Source organism: Mustela lutreola, chromosome 3 (assembly GCF_030435805.1).
Source record: "Mustela lutreola isolate mMusLut2 chromosome 3, mMusLut2.pri, whole genome shotgun sequence".
Classification (NCBI taxonomy): Eukaryota; Metazoa; Chordata; class Mammalia; order Carnivora; family Mustelidae; genus Mustela; species Mustela lutreola.
The window spans coordinates 7,375,849-7,389,742 of record NC_081292.1 but is presented as its reverse complement, the minus strand read 5'-3'; the positions used below and the strand labels follow the sequence as shown (position 1 = coordinate 7,389,742).

Here is a 13,894-nt window from a genome sequence, read left to right as displayed (position 1 = left end):
TAGTCTTGAAATACGTTTGGCAGTTCATTTTTTACAAATTGTTATTGTGATTAGTGATTACTGGCTGCTGGCTGAAAATAATTTTCTGCCTACCCAAACAAAGCAAATTAAGGGGAACAAATGATGTAACCCTGTTCAGGAAAAAAAAAAAAAAGAAAAGAAAAAAAAAGCCATTGAAATGTTCCCCAAAGAGAGGAAGCTATTATTATCCCAGACTTATAAATGGGAAGATTAGAACAGGGAGGCTAGGCAACTTATCCAAAGTAATCAGCCCAAATTAGAAGTCAGAATTCCTGATGGCTACCCAAGGGCAAGAACTCTGCCGGCAGTTTGGCACTGTAGGCTATAGGGAAGGCCAAGTTAAACAGGACATAATTGGGATAAAATTCCCATGCTTTCTCCTACTCTGTGACCCCTCCACCCCAACCAAGGAGTGCTTGCCAAGATTCTTGGCTGCCATATCAACCTTCTGACCCCTGTGCAGTCAGTAAGATGAAGCAGAAACAATGGGGGTGCAGACAACTTTCCCCTGGCTTCTCAGCCATGCCCTACTGGGCAAGTGGTTTCATCTCTTGGACCTCAGAAGTCCCATCTGGAAAGCAGGGGTGAGGGTGGGGCGGGGAGAGCTAATTGCTGACCCAGCTCAATGATCCAAGATGTAAAGTGAGAAGTACATTTCCAAAAGGTACTTGCCAGGCTTTTTTGGTGGGGGCTGATAGAATGCCAGCTCAAAGGAGGTTAGGCAAAGGGGAATTTTGCAGCAAGAACATAGTGTCAGCAATATGGCAACCATGTCCCCCCCCCCCAAATTAGGGTAATAACAAAAAATCATACTTGCTTGCAACCTCTACTAGAGAGGGAGCCCAAGCCTTGTATGACTTAGCTCATGAAATCCTTGAAAACTTTGAGGTACATGGTCTCACCAACCGCTATTTGTTACTGGGGAGAACAGAGGTCTGAGGACCAGGAGATTATTAGGCAGAGCTGCAAGGCTGGTCCCCGTGACTCTGACCCCAGATGCTCAACATCCATCCTCTGTCTTCGGATTTGAGAGACAGGAAAGCACTTGCATCCTGGCATCATGACAACTCCATGAGGACAATATAATGACCCAGATGCACAGCTGAGAAAAGTGAGAGGAGGGGAAGTGATCTGTCCCGTCTCAGGATTCTGAATTAAGAGGAGCAAGTGTGTTACCTTTCTTTCCTTGTGTCTGTGATCGGAAGGAGAGCAGCTCGGCCATGACTGGCTTCTGCTGCATCCCTGCAAGCTGAGGACGGTGGCTCCTTGGGCCTTGAGTGCATCTGTATGAGTAAGAAGGAGTGGACGCTTACTGAGTCCCCTCTGTGACTTCAGCCCCACGTGGATCAGTCGTGTTTGCCACCTCATTAAAGCCTCACAGCAACCCTGTGGGATGGTATTGTTTCCCTCTTACGTCAAGGACATCGAGGCTCAGAGAGGTGAAGCGCATGTCCTGGGTCACTGAGCTGGTAAACGGCAGGGGCAGAGTTTGGATCCACAAATAAGTCAGATTCCAGACTTAGGGCATTTGGTGCCTCTCCTTGGAGGCTTCATTTTGAATGAGAGCCAGAAGTCTTGCAGGTCTGTGGTTGGCGAGAGCAAAATGACCCACAGAAACACTTTATGTACCGCGGAGTTGCAGAATATCGAGCTGGGAGGGCCGTCTGGAAACAGGAAATTTAGTAGTCTTTGCGTTGCTTTTTTGGGGGCTGGGGGTTGGTTTCTAAAATTCTTTGATGCTTTTCTCTGAAAAATGCATATAGCACAGATAGGACAAAATCTTGTTTGCAAGTCTAGGGAAAAAATTGCCCTTTCCCTCATTTTCCTGAGCCTCCACATCAAATGTGAATTTAGTATGATGAAAGGAATTTGTAGTCAGTCTCTTTCCCACCAGACTATGAGTTTCTGTATTAGGCACAGTTCTCTAGAGAAAGGTATGTGTGTATCTCTCTCTCTTTCCTATCTATCCATCTATCTATGCACTGGGGAGGGAGTTATTTTAAGGAATTCGCTCACGTGATTTTGGAGGGTGGAGAGTCCAAACTCTGCAGGACTGCCTGGCAGGTTGGAGGTGAGGAGGAAATGGTTGTAGATTGCGTCTAAGGGCAGTCTGGAGGCAGAGTTTTCTTATCTGACAGGGACCTTGGTCTTTTCTCCTAAAGCCTTCAGCTGACTGGATAAAGCCCACCCACATCATGGAGGGTCATCTGCTTTTCTCCAAGTCTACTGGTTTAAATATTAAGCACATCTAAAAAATCCCTGCATAGTAACATCTGGACTTGAGTTTGATGACACACTTGAGCACAATGGCTGATCCAAGTTGCCACATAAAATTGACCATCCCAATTCCTTACAGCAGGGCCTGGATCTCGCTCACCTCTGTTCCCAGGGCTGGACACCATGCCCTGCATTGTGGGTGCCTATGATGGGTAGGTGCATGAATGAGTCAAGTTTTAAAGCTCCTGGAATGAACTTGGAGGAAGCTAGCGAAGAGGAAGAACTTTATGCTCGACCCAGAAGATTGACTGTGAGTCCAGGAAGCCGCTGGGACATGGAGGGAGGTTGTGGGTCAGAGAGATGAACCTGGCAGGGACATGCAGGGACACAGTAAGAGCAACCCTGGCAGGGGCCTGCGCCTGCTGAGATGTTGCGGGGCGAGGGCTAGACTGAGCCTGGCCACCGGGCGTCCAGGCCTTGTGTCGTCTCCACACCATCAAGCTGTGTATCCTTGGCAAGCTGCCTCACTTCTCTGGGCTCAGGCCTTGCTTCCATGGTCATCGACTGCTCCTTGGAGGCAGGATCCAGCCTTTGATCAGGTTTGTTGATCCAAGGGAGTTTTTAAAGCAGTTTAAATAAATTGCCCATATTTAGAAATGGGTAGATTCCAAAGAAAAGTAAGGATTTATGGCTTCCCTGAACACTTGGGAAGGGTTAACAACTCCAGGCCTGACTTTTGCTGAGTACAACCAGGCAGTCAGGGCAGCCACTGGTTCCTGAGCTGGGCAAAGCTTCTGGGCTCTCGTCGGGCTCCCATTCTCCATGGTCTCCCTGGCACAGGGGCCAGGGTCAGTCCCTGGTCAGCTCCGAACTGTCATGGCCCGTGTTCACACGTCTGCACCACCCCCAAGACTCCCTCCGGAGGCCTCATGCAGCCTCTCGACAGGCCCCACTGCGGGTCAGGTGTGGAATGAGGCAGGTTATGTGCATCCTGGGGCAGCATTCCAAGATTCCTAATGAAAGTGCCAAATGAGCTCCTTAGGGAGCCAGCACAGGGTGGGGCTGGCCCAGGGCTGCAGGGAGTAACTAGAGGGACAACATTCTCTGGCTAATTGGATGGCTGGCAGTTAGGACATCACTAAAATAATTTTCTCTCATTCCCTGACTCCCCGGGGAGTTCTAACATCACATGCTTTTTTATTTTATTTTTTAAAGATTTTATTTATTTTTTGAGACAGAGGGAGAGAGAGAGAGAGAGAGAGAGAGAGCAAGCAGGGAGAGGGACAGAAGCAGAGGGAGAGAGAGAATCCCTAGCAGGCTCCACTTTCAGTGGGAGAGTCCAACATGGGGCCCAATCCCATGACCCTGAGATCGCGACCTGAACAAAAATCAAGAGCTGGACACTAGCCAACTAAGTTACTTAGGTACCTCATACCATGCTTTTTATTTTATTTTTTTAAAGATTGTATTTATTTATCAGAGAGAGAGAGCAAGTGAGAAAGCGCACAAGTGGGGGGAGAGGCAGGCAGAAGAAGAGGCAGACTCCCTGCTTGGCAGGTACCCTGACACAGGACTGGATCCCAGGATCCCAGGATCATGACCGGAGCTGAAGGCAGACACTTAACTGATGGAGACCCCCACCCCCGCCCGCCCAGCTATCCACAGGCTTTTAAAATATATATCTAGACACCTTACCTATAAGAGTTTGGGGAAATTTCATTTATTGCACCAAATTGTTCAAATGCCCAGACTGGGGAATTTGCACAGGCACTTAGTCGTAACCATCCCCTTGAACGAGGATGCCCGGATGCAGCCTGATTACCTGCAGCAGGTGACCTTCCCAGCCCTCTCACTCAAAGCTCTCTGATTATTCAGTAAGAAGCAAATTTCCAAACTCTGTTTCCTAGGATCCATTTGATGATAGAGGCAGAAGCCCAGTTTGAAATAGAGAGGCACAAAGGAACATTTACTGGAAGGAGTTTTGCTCATATTCTGTGGTAAGTACTTTGTGGGACATGGGATTATAATATAAAGTCCTTGACCTCAAGACATGTGGGCACGGGGAGCCCATAAGACAAATAATGACAGTCATGGGCATGAAGGAGTGCACCTGTCATTATGAGCGCTGAGCGTTACACGCAAGTGTCGAATCACTTTATGGTACACCTGAAACTCCTATAACACCGTGTGTTATATGTTAACTATACTGGCATTGAAATAAAATGAAAAATAGTTGCATTTGATTTCTGCACAGAAAGCATATGGGTTTGGAACGAGGAAGGTCCGGGCTTTTTCTGTTATGCAGGAGCTTAGCAAGTAGTGAGAAGTCTCGGTTTCCTTATCTTTAAAGTCGGGACACCTTCTTTCCTTGCAGGATTGTTTTGAGAATGGGCACAATGTATATACAATGTTTACTGTGGTCTTGGCACACAGCAAGAGCTTAGTAAATGGCTGATGGGGTCCTTACTTTCCACTACTAACCAGCCTGGGTTCCGGCGGTTCTAAAAGCCTCAGATCTAGGGGTCTAGGGATGATTCTGAAAGCCCTCAGCTGGGCCTTGGAGGGCAGGGGGATGTGGGTGGGCAGTGAGCGAGTGAAATAATCTCAGGGAGGGCACAGGGTGTGCCGGGGGTGCCAGGAGAAGTAAGCACAGCGTGTTCAGAGGACAGGGCAGACTGGCCTGGCTGGAGAGGAGGGTTCACACAGGGGCAACGGGTTAGAACAACACTCAGCCCTTGTGACAGCTGGTTAGAATTGCCCTGTAATCCTCTCTAAAATGTCTGCTACTTTGCCAAGTGGAAATTGGCATCCTTTGCTCTGGCTGGGGACTCTTGTCTCCCCCGTCTGCCTACATGTAGGCTTGGGCAGTGGGGCCAACGAATCGTCCTCAGTCTCTGCCAAGTCTCCAATTAAGAGATCGCATACCTGGCATTTCTGTGCGGCTGGCCTGAGGAGTGCGTCCCGGGAGGAGGTCAGCCAGGCTCAAGCAGGGCAATGTTCAGTGAGCACCGAGCAGCAGGTCTGGGCGCCCTCTGACCCGGGATGGCTGCTTCCCAGCCTTCTCTCCCCTTCTGTGCAGACATCAAGTGCCGGAATAGGAAAGCCCGATTTAGTCTTTGGTACCCAGAATATTTTTCCTGGAAGGGCCCAGAGAAGCCCTCCAGTGCCTACCAATGTGGCATCCGACTGTCCCTGCAGGGAATGCTGAGGCACTTTCCCGACAGACGGGCTGCCGCTTCTGTGCGCAAACCTCAGGTGCCACCGCTCAGGCCTCCCACATCTGCCTGACCTTCTACGGGAAGCTTTAGCAATTTGCAAGCCTTATATGCTGTACCAACATTGCTTGTTGCTTTGTACTGATTTTTGTATCATTTTTATCACATACTTACAGTGAGGGAGAAGATTATCTTAGTAGCTGGTAAAAGAGCTAAAAACTGGGAGGGCAGGTATGAGGGAGAAGGTCTGGCAGAGAACAGAGCCAAACGCACCTCAGGGCCCCGACACATGTCTTCAGGGGACCCTTGAAGGCAAGGCCACCCAATCTTGGGACAGGCTTGCTGGAGATGGTGCTTCTTAGTTTCCTGCCCGGTAACAACCGCCCTGTTGATGTCCCCGTTCTCTAGAGCCAAAGAACAAGGGACCCCCCGTCGTCTAGGATAGCTCTTCTTTCTTTCTGTGGTGTGAATAAGACAGTTCCTGTCTGCAAGGGGATGACAAACTAGTGGGGAAGAGAGACCTGGAAAGAGAAGTCTACTAAGGACTACACCCTGAGACGGGGTTTTACCTGTCCTCCCCTCCTGCCCCAGCTCTGGTGTCTCCTGCACCTTTGCAGACAAGATCGGGGGGTCCTTTTTATCTTTCCCACCACTAGTGGCTCTTGGTCAGCAGAGCGGTGCTTCACTGAGTCATCACCATGCCAAGTGCTGTTCTCAGTGCTTCCCATAGATGCCTTCCGTCAACCGCCCACTGAGGAGAGGACTGCTCTTCTCCTGTCGTGACTGAGGACAGCACTATGAAGCGACCTGCCCCAGGTACGCAGTTGGAAAGTGAGAGACCCAGATTTTGACTCCCACCCTCCCCACCCCCCACCACACAACCTACCCTTCCGCCCCGCTGTGCCACGTGAACTCCTCACTCCACGTTCCCAGTAGAGAATACCACATCTGGCCTCCCCCAGCAAATGAAGGTTTGATTTGGGAGGCTTATGCAGGAGATGAGAAGAGGAGTCTGGATAAAATGTCGGAGTAAGTTGGTAATAGCCTTACCGTTCACGGCTTCCCTTTGGATTCAAGTCAGCAGGTGTCAGGGAAGCATTGGGGTGTTTGAAAAGAGCAGTGGTATTGGATTAGTATTTAAGGACTTTGTCTCTTGAAGTGCCAGGGGAATCAATCGCACAGAAGAGAGAGGAGGCAGCGAGGCCCCTGAGAGGCTGCTCAGGTTTTCCAGGTGAGCAGTGCAGGTACAAGAAGAGCAGATAAACATGGAACACGCCTTGCCTTTCAGACATGGCGCTAAGCACGTTCCTAAAAATTGCTTTTGATCTTTGCAACAATCATGTGTAGGGATGACTGTCCCTATAATTACCTGGTGAGCTGTGGTCTCCATGTGGAATGCCTGGCCAGCAGCACCAGCATGCCTGTGGACGTGTTTAGAAATGCCAGTTCTCCAGCCCCACCCCAGACTTAACTGAATCAGAACCCTCGAGGTGGGTTGGTCCAGTAATTTCTGTCTTAACAAACCCTCCAGGTGATGGGTTGGAGCTCAGGTGTGAGAGATTAGATGTCTCCTCTGACCTCAGATTGGGTCACTTTGTTCCATTCCTCCCCCCAGTGAATGGTTGATTTGATGAAGCCATCCACAGAGCTGCCAGGTTCCCAGGGGAGAGTTGCTGGAAGGAATACTTCCATCAGGAATTTATTAAGTGCCATGTGTGTACTCAGTGTCTTGCTAAATGTGCTCAGGCATTCAGAGGCCAGGCTCCAGAGTTTAAAATATTTTATTTATCTATTCATTCCACAACCAGTTCTCGAGCACCTGTTATGGCACAGAAACTGTGCTGGGTATGGGCTGCCACTGTGACCAGGACAGAAAAGGCTGCTGCCTTCAAGATCTTAATTCTAGGGCGCCTGGTGGCTCAGTAGGTTAAGTCTCTGCCTTCAGGGGCACCTGGGTGGCTCAGTGGGTTAAAGCCTCTGCCTTCGGCTCAGGCCATGATCTCAGGGTTCTGGGATCGAGCCCCGCATAGGGCTCTCTGCTTGGCAGGGAGCCTGCTTCTTCCCTTCTCTCTCTGACTGCCTCTCTGCCTACTTGTGATCTCTGTCTGTCAAATAAATAAATAAAATCTTAAAAAAAAAAAAAAAAAGGTCCCTGCCTTCAGCTCAGGTCATGATCTCAGGGTCCTGTGATCAGAGTCCCGCATCGGGCTCTCTGCTTGGCGCGGAGCCTGCTTCCCGCTCTTTCTCTGCCTGCCTCTCTGCCTACTTGTGATTTCTCTCTGTCAAATAAATAAATAAAATCTTTTTTAAAAAATCTTAATTCTAGTTGGGGAAAATGGGAAGTAAACGAGTCAACAAGTAATTTGGAAACAGGGATACATACTGGGAAGAAGACGGAGCAAGGTCAAGGGCAGAGTATCTGGACAGATGTGGAAGTCCATGTTGGGTATCTCTCCGAGAAAGAAATCTGAGCTAAGCTCTGTATCACACGCCAGGTGAGCAAAGGTCTGCAAAAGGCAATCTAAACAGAGGGAAGGAGGTCTGTGCCAAGCGCTCAAGAGGGTGGTGGTGAGAGCTTGGTGAGCTCGAGGAGGCAGGAGGTCAGCGGCTGGATGGCGTGAGCAAGGTTTGTGGTGGAGAGCGGGTAAAAAGGTAGTGTGGGCTCGCTGAGCAGGTGGGCTCAGGTGTCCAGCTGTGAGAACAGGACGCCCTTGGGTGTCAGTCCCTCACAGTGCCTGGCAGGCACACCCAGGGCTGCGGGATGATCCCTGGGATGCCATCCCCACCTGGAAATCATAGGATCTGTCACTGATCCTGAGATGTGAGGAGCCTGTGGATACCTTCAAGCCAAGCTCAGCTTCCAGGAAACGCATTAATGTGTCTGTTTGTCTCTCTCTTAAAGGAGAACCCTGGGAAATACCCCTTTCCAGAAGAAGATGCTGGAAGCCCAGTGAAGTCTTTGCAAGGATCACACACTCAGAAAACTCTACAGCCGGAGATGCGTACTCTAGTGACAAAGGCTAGCAGTCCCATTTTACAGATGAAATTGTGGCCCAGGGAGCCCAGGGCATTCAGTGTGGTGAAAGGACCTGCCTGGGTTCTAGGTGGCAGGAGTTCCACACTCCAGGATCAGCATCACCCTCTCCCCAACAAAGACCCCAGTGCTAGCCAGCTGCAGCCCTTTCCTCAGACGCTTGTGTGGCAGCCCCACGGGGCCCCTCCTGGGAGTGACCTTATCTTAGTAATCCCAGCCTCTCTTTGTTCCCCAGCTCTGGCCAGTAGTTGTTCTTGCTGGTGTGGTTCCTGTGATTTCAGTGTCTTGTTTTATTTTCCAGGTCTCCCACACTTGGTCAGCGATTCTTTATGTCAACTTCTCTCTGTTAAAGGGGCCGGGGAGCTCCTGTCTCCTGACGGGACCCTCATGGACACACTGTGCTTAATTTCAAGGACAGTTTCGCCCTTTTGCATCCTTTCCCTCTCTGTCCTCCCTTGCATCTTGTGGAGCAGGGTTTGCTAATGGCATCAGGGAAACGGAGATCCAGGTAGTAAGTGGTGGAGCCAACACTGGACTCAGGCTCCCTGCCACCAAGGGCACCCTCTGTCCTGCTGAAGGCTGACTACTTGTCCTGGCTACAAGGGGAAAAAGCCAGGATTCCCACCTAGAGTCGTAAAGTTGAGGTGCTCATGGGCTCTGTTACAAACATTATAACATTTCTGTTTTCAGGAATGCATTCCCTGTAAATATGAAAGAAGCACGAGAATTGCTAGTAAGTCCCCATGATAAGTTCCAAAAGGAAGAAAGAACCTCAGTAAAATAGGATTATTACACAAGGTTTACAGTTCTAAAGGGAATTTCCTGGAAAATGATATCGTTTCTTGCTCCTTCTTGTTCTTCTCCATATAACATTTAATGAGCTGCATGTTCTGCAGGAAGTCTTTTCATTGTGCATTTTCCTGCATGTCTGGCATGCATAAGAATTTTGAGGTGCATAAAGAAAATGCGTTGATGTCCACAAGTATCAGGGTCTAGGGTTTCTCCTTACTTGAATATTCTTTGGGAATGACTGTAATCTTTACATTGGTTTGCATCAAGTACCTTAAAAACAGAATAATGTGGCCAATACTTAGACGATATTTACAAGGTCCCAGGCTCTGCTCTGAGTGCTTTATTATATTAGCTTTTACAATTTCCACCACAACCCTAATATAACATGTTTATCTCTTCTTCATTGATGTCATTAAGGCACAGGGAGGTTAAGTGCTTGTCCAGGATCGCACAGTTGATAAATATTAGAGCTGGGAGTTGAACCCATGATATCTGGCTCCAGAATTCTTGCTCTTATCAAGAATACTGAGCTTATTTCTTAAAGTGTTTTTTTTTTTTTTTTTTAAGAGAGAGAGAGAGGGAGGGGGAATTAGGGGTAGTGGGAGAGGGAGAGAGAGAACCTTAAGGAGACTCCATGCCCAGTGTAGAGCCCCATGTGGGGCTTGATCTCATGGCCCTGAGACCATGACCTGAGTCAAAATCAAGAGTCAGACACTCAATGGACCAAGCCACCCAAGCGTCCTCACTGGCCTTGTTTCTAAGCTCACTTTCTTTTTGAATCTGCAGTTGCCAGCATAAGCAGGTTGCATATGATCTCTGAAAACAGAGAAGAAGAAAGGCTGACCCAAGGTTGTAGACTATAGTCATGGTGGTTCAAGGTCACTTTGACAGAGTGCTACCTACACTGGTCACACCCTTTCTGGTGCCTGGAGAACGTGGTGGATTGGCTGTGTTAATGGCCTCAATTGTTCTCATGCCTCTCTGGGTCTCATATTGGATTGTGCCTATCACATGAGTTTGGCCAATGGGACAACGGCAACTTGACATGGGCAGAAACTTAGAGGCATGCTTGCATGTGTTCGCTGGGCTCCTGGCATTACTCCAAGGCCAGACCTGGGCTAATTGGCTGCAGGGAGGTGAGAGACATGTAAACAGCTGAGTCATCCCAGCTCTGCAAGCTTAGACCAATTTAGAGCCAGTCCAACTGCAAACACGTGGAAGAGCTCAGCCAAAATCCGTAGAGTTGCCTATCCAGTGTGCAGTGGACTGTAGCTGCATGAGTGAGCCATCTAGACCATAACTGTAAGTTCATGAGCAGTAATAAATGGGTTGTTGTTTTAAGTGTCTGAATTCAGGTGATTTGGTATGTAGCACCATAATGTCAATTGATAACAGACAGAATTACCAACTATTGCCTGTCTGCTCTTTGCCAGCAGCCATGTTGGTTTTTCCATGTCTCCTTTCTCATTTCATCCTCAAAACGGCCCTGCTGGAGAACAAGTGTCTAGTCAGTGTTTCCATTATTGATGTGCATTAAGGATATCAAGATTATAATTCTTAATGGCTAACAAGATACTCAACATCACTAATCATTAGGGGAGTACATATCAAAACCAACATGACACACCACCTCACACCCAGGAGGATAGCTTCTATCAAAAAAGAGCAAATAACAAGTGTTGGTGAGAAGGTGAAGAATTAGAACCATTGTGCACTGTTGGTGGGAATATGAAGTCATGCAGCTGTTGTATAAAATGGTATAATGAGTCCTCGAGAAATTAAACTAGAATTACCACGGGATCCAGCCATTCTGCTTCTGGGCAGGTACCAAAAGGAAGCAGGGTCTCAAATGGATGCTATGTATATCCATGTCCACAGAAGCATTATTTACAATAGCCAAAAGGTGGGAACAACCCAAGTGTTCATGGATGGATGAACAGATAAACAAAATGTGGATATGCATAAACAGTGGGTATTTAGTCTTAAGAGGGAAGAAAAATTCTGGTTATACGGACTTGAGTATATTGATGCTTCGAGGACATTTTGCTGTGGGAAATAAATGAGCCACAAAAGGACAAATATTGTATGATTCCTCCTATATGAAATATCTAGATGGTAGAGTTCACAGACACAGAAAGCAGAATGGTGGCTGCCAGAGCTGGGGCAGGAGGAAGTGGGGGTATTATTGTTTAATGGAGGCAGAGTTTCAGTTTTGCAAGACGAAGAGAGTTCTGGAGATGGATGGTGGTGATAGTTGCCCAACAATGTGAACTTACGTAGTACCACTGAACCATACACTTAAAAATGGTTTACGTGGTAAATTTTACATTCCGTGTATTTTAATACAACTGAAAAAAAATATGATTACTGTTCCATCTGCTTCTAATGCAAATCTTGTCAAAATTCTACTATTTTTTGTGTGTAACACTTTTTTTTATTAAAATCAATTTTAAAAAAATTTAATTTCTTTTCAGTGTAACAGAATTCATTGTTTATGCACCACACCCAGTGCTCCATGCAATACATGCCCTCCATAAAATCCTACTATTTTTTTTTTTTTTTAAAGATTTTATTTATTTATTTGTCAGAGAGAGAGTGAATGAGAGCGAGCACAGGCAGACAGAGTGGAAGGAAGAGGCAGAGGGAGAAGCAGGCTCCCTGCGGAGCAAGGAGCCCGATGTGGGACTCGATCCCAGGACGCTGGGATCATGACCTGAGCCGAAGGCAGCCGCTTAACCAACTGAGCCACCCAGGCGTCCCAAAATCCTACTATTTTTTAAAAAGATTTATTTATTTGAGAGAGAGACAGAGAGACAAATAATCAAAAGCAGACACCCCGCTGGGCGTGCAGCCTGACGTGGGGCTCCATGCTTCCACCCTGAGATCGAGACCTGAGTCGAAACCGAGAGTTGGATACTTAAAACGACTGAGCCACCCAGGCATCCTCAAATCTTACTACTCTATAAGCCACTGCCTGCAAGTAGCCATCTTTTCTAGTGGCGTTTTGTTTTGTTTTGTACTGCAGTTTATCTTTGGTGACCTCTTACTTACGGTCAAATGATGCATGGAAGCCACAACCCCCCTGAGCTCACAGGCTCTGCTGGGGACTCGCTGGGTTCACATCTGTCCTCCACCTGCGCTGTGCTGCAGCCTGTAGTCTTGGCAGTTTACAGAACCCCCCGAGCTGCAGTTACTTCATCTGCAAAATCAAGATAGTAATAGTACTTACCTCCTGGTGTTGTTGGGAAGATTGAGTGATAGGACGTGGGGAAAATGCGGGGCAGGGGGTCTGGCAAGAAGGAATCACTCAGTAAATGTTAGCAGTTGTTGGTACTTGATAAAAGACGACGACACCCACCTAGTGATCCTGAACGTAATAGATACTCATCATTATGCAGCACATAAAGAACATAATTAAGAATCTTGGCAACTGAAAAACATAGCATATGGTTTCATACCTATTGTGTGATCATAAGAACAAATGACTTGTTCTTTTCCTTTGGGTTAGTATTCAAAATTAAGGGAAAATTGCCCACAGTCAGAGTCTGGCCATGATAAAAATGGGTCACACTACAATGCCTTCCAAAGGCAAATGATTCAATTAGTGTTGGAGCAACCATGTCACAGCCTTGGATCTCCTTCCCTGTTCCCTCTAGCTTATAAGCAACTCTCCATTCTGAAGCCTGTCTCGAAGGTCTTGATGGGTGATATCTTGTACCTGTGTCACACAGGTCTTATCTAGCTCAAAACAGGGTGAACTTTTTGAGGGATGGGGCCACGTCTGGTTCACCCTCTAGGTATCACTGTGCTTGACTCAAAGAAGGCTCTCAGGAGACCCACAGGATTGAACCATGATATTGTGAGTACTCGGGGAACATAGTTAGATGTTCCCTGAGAACTTGGAGATATGTTGACATTTTGAGAATTCAACTTTAAAATGCCATACATAATGGATACCAGAAGAGATGCAAATTGTGGTCACTGAAATGTGGAGACACCTAGGACACCTAGACCTTAGGATCATCACCTAAAGAAAAGCGTGTCAATCAGAAGGCAGCGTTGACTGGTTGTGCCAGTGATGGTTTGATCAGCTTTGGATGATTGGAAAAGGGGAGTCACAGAAGCAAATATTGCTAGGACCAGCCCAGCATTTATCAGGGAAGAAGTTATGTAGGCTTTGGGTCCATTGGTCAAGTCATGCTTGACCATGGTGGAAGTGAACACTTGGGCATCGTAAGCCTGGCACCATTTTGGTTCTAATTCTATACTTAACAAACCTGTTGGGTGGGAAATACTGTGTTTGTTATACGGTCTCAAGTATTCTTGTTTCTATGTGTGGTAGGCAGAATCACGATCCCCCCAAGAGGTCCACGTCCTAATTCTAAGAACATGAGGATATTTTATATTCCATAGCAAAGGCAAATTAAGGCGGTAGATAATATTAAGTTTGCTAATCAGCTGATCTTAAAAGAAGGGAGATGAGCCAGGAATATGTGGGTGGGCTCACGTAATCACGAGGGTCCTTCAGAATGGAATAGGGAAGCCGAAGAAGAGGGAGGGTAGAGTGATGTGCTGGGGGAAAGCTTCCAGCTGCAGCTCCTGGCTTTGCAGGTGG

The 13,894-nt window shown here is 47.5% G+C and overlaps 1 long non-coding RNA gene across 1 annotated transcript; it reads left to right on the top strand.

Moving 5' to 3' along the window:
• Positions 1–3,545: 3,545 nt before the first annotated feature.
• On the top strand, positions 3,546–11,672 carry LOC131826377 (uncharacterized). Its single transcript, XR_009351557.1, has 3 exons — positions 3,546–3,662; positions 4,146–4,235; positions 8,356–11,672. It is a non-coding gene; the product is annotated as an uncharacterized LOC131826377 (long non-coding RNA).
• Positions 11,673–13,894: the final 2,222 nt, after the last annotated feature.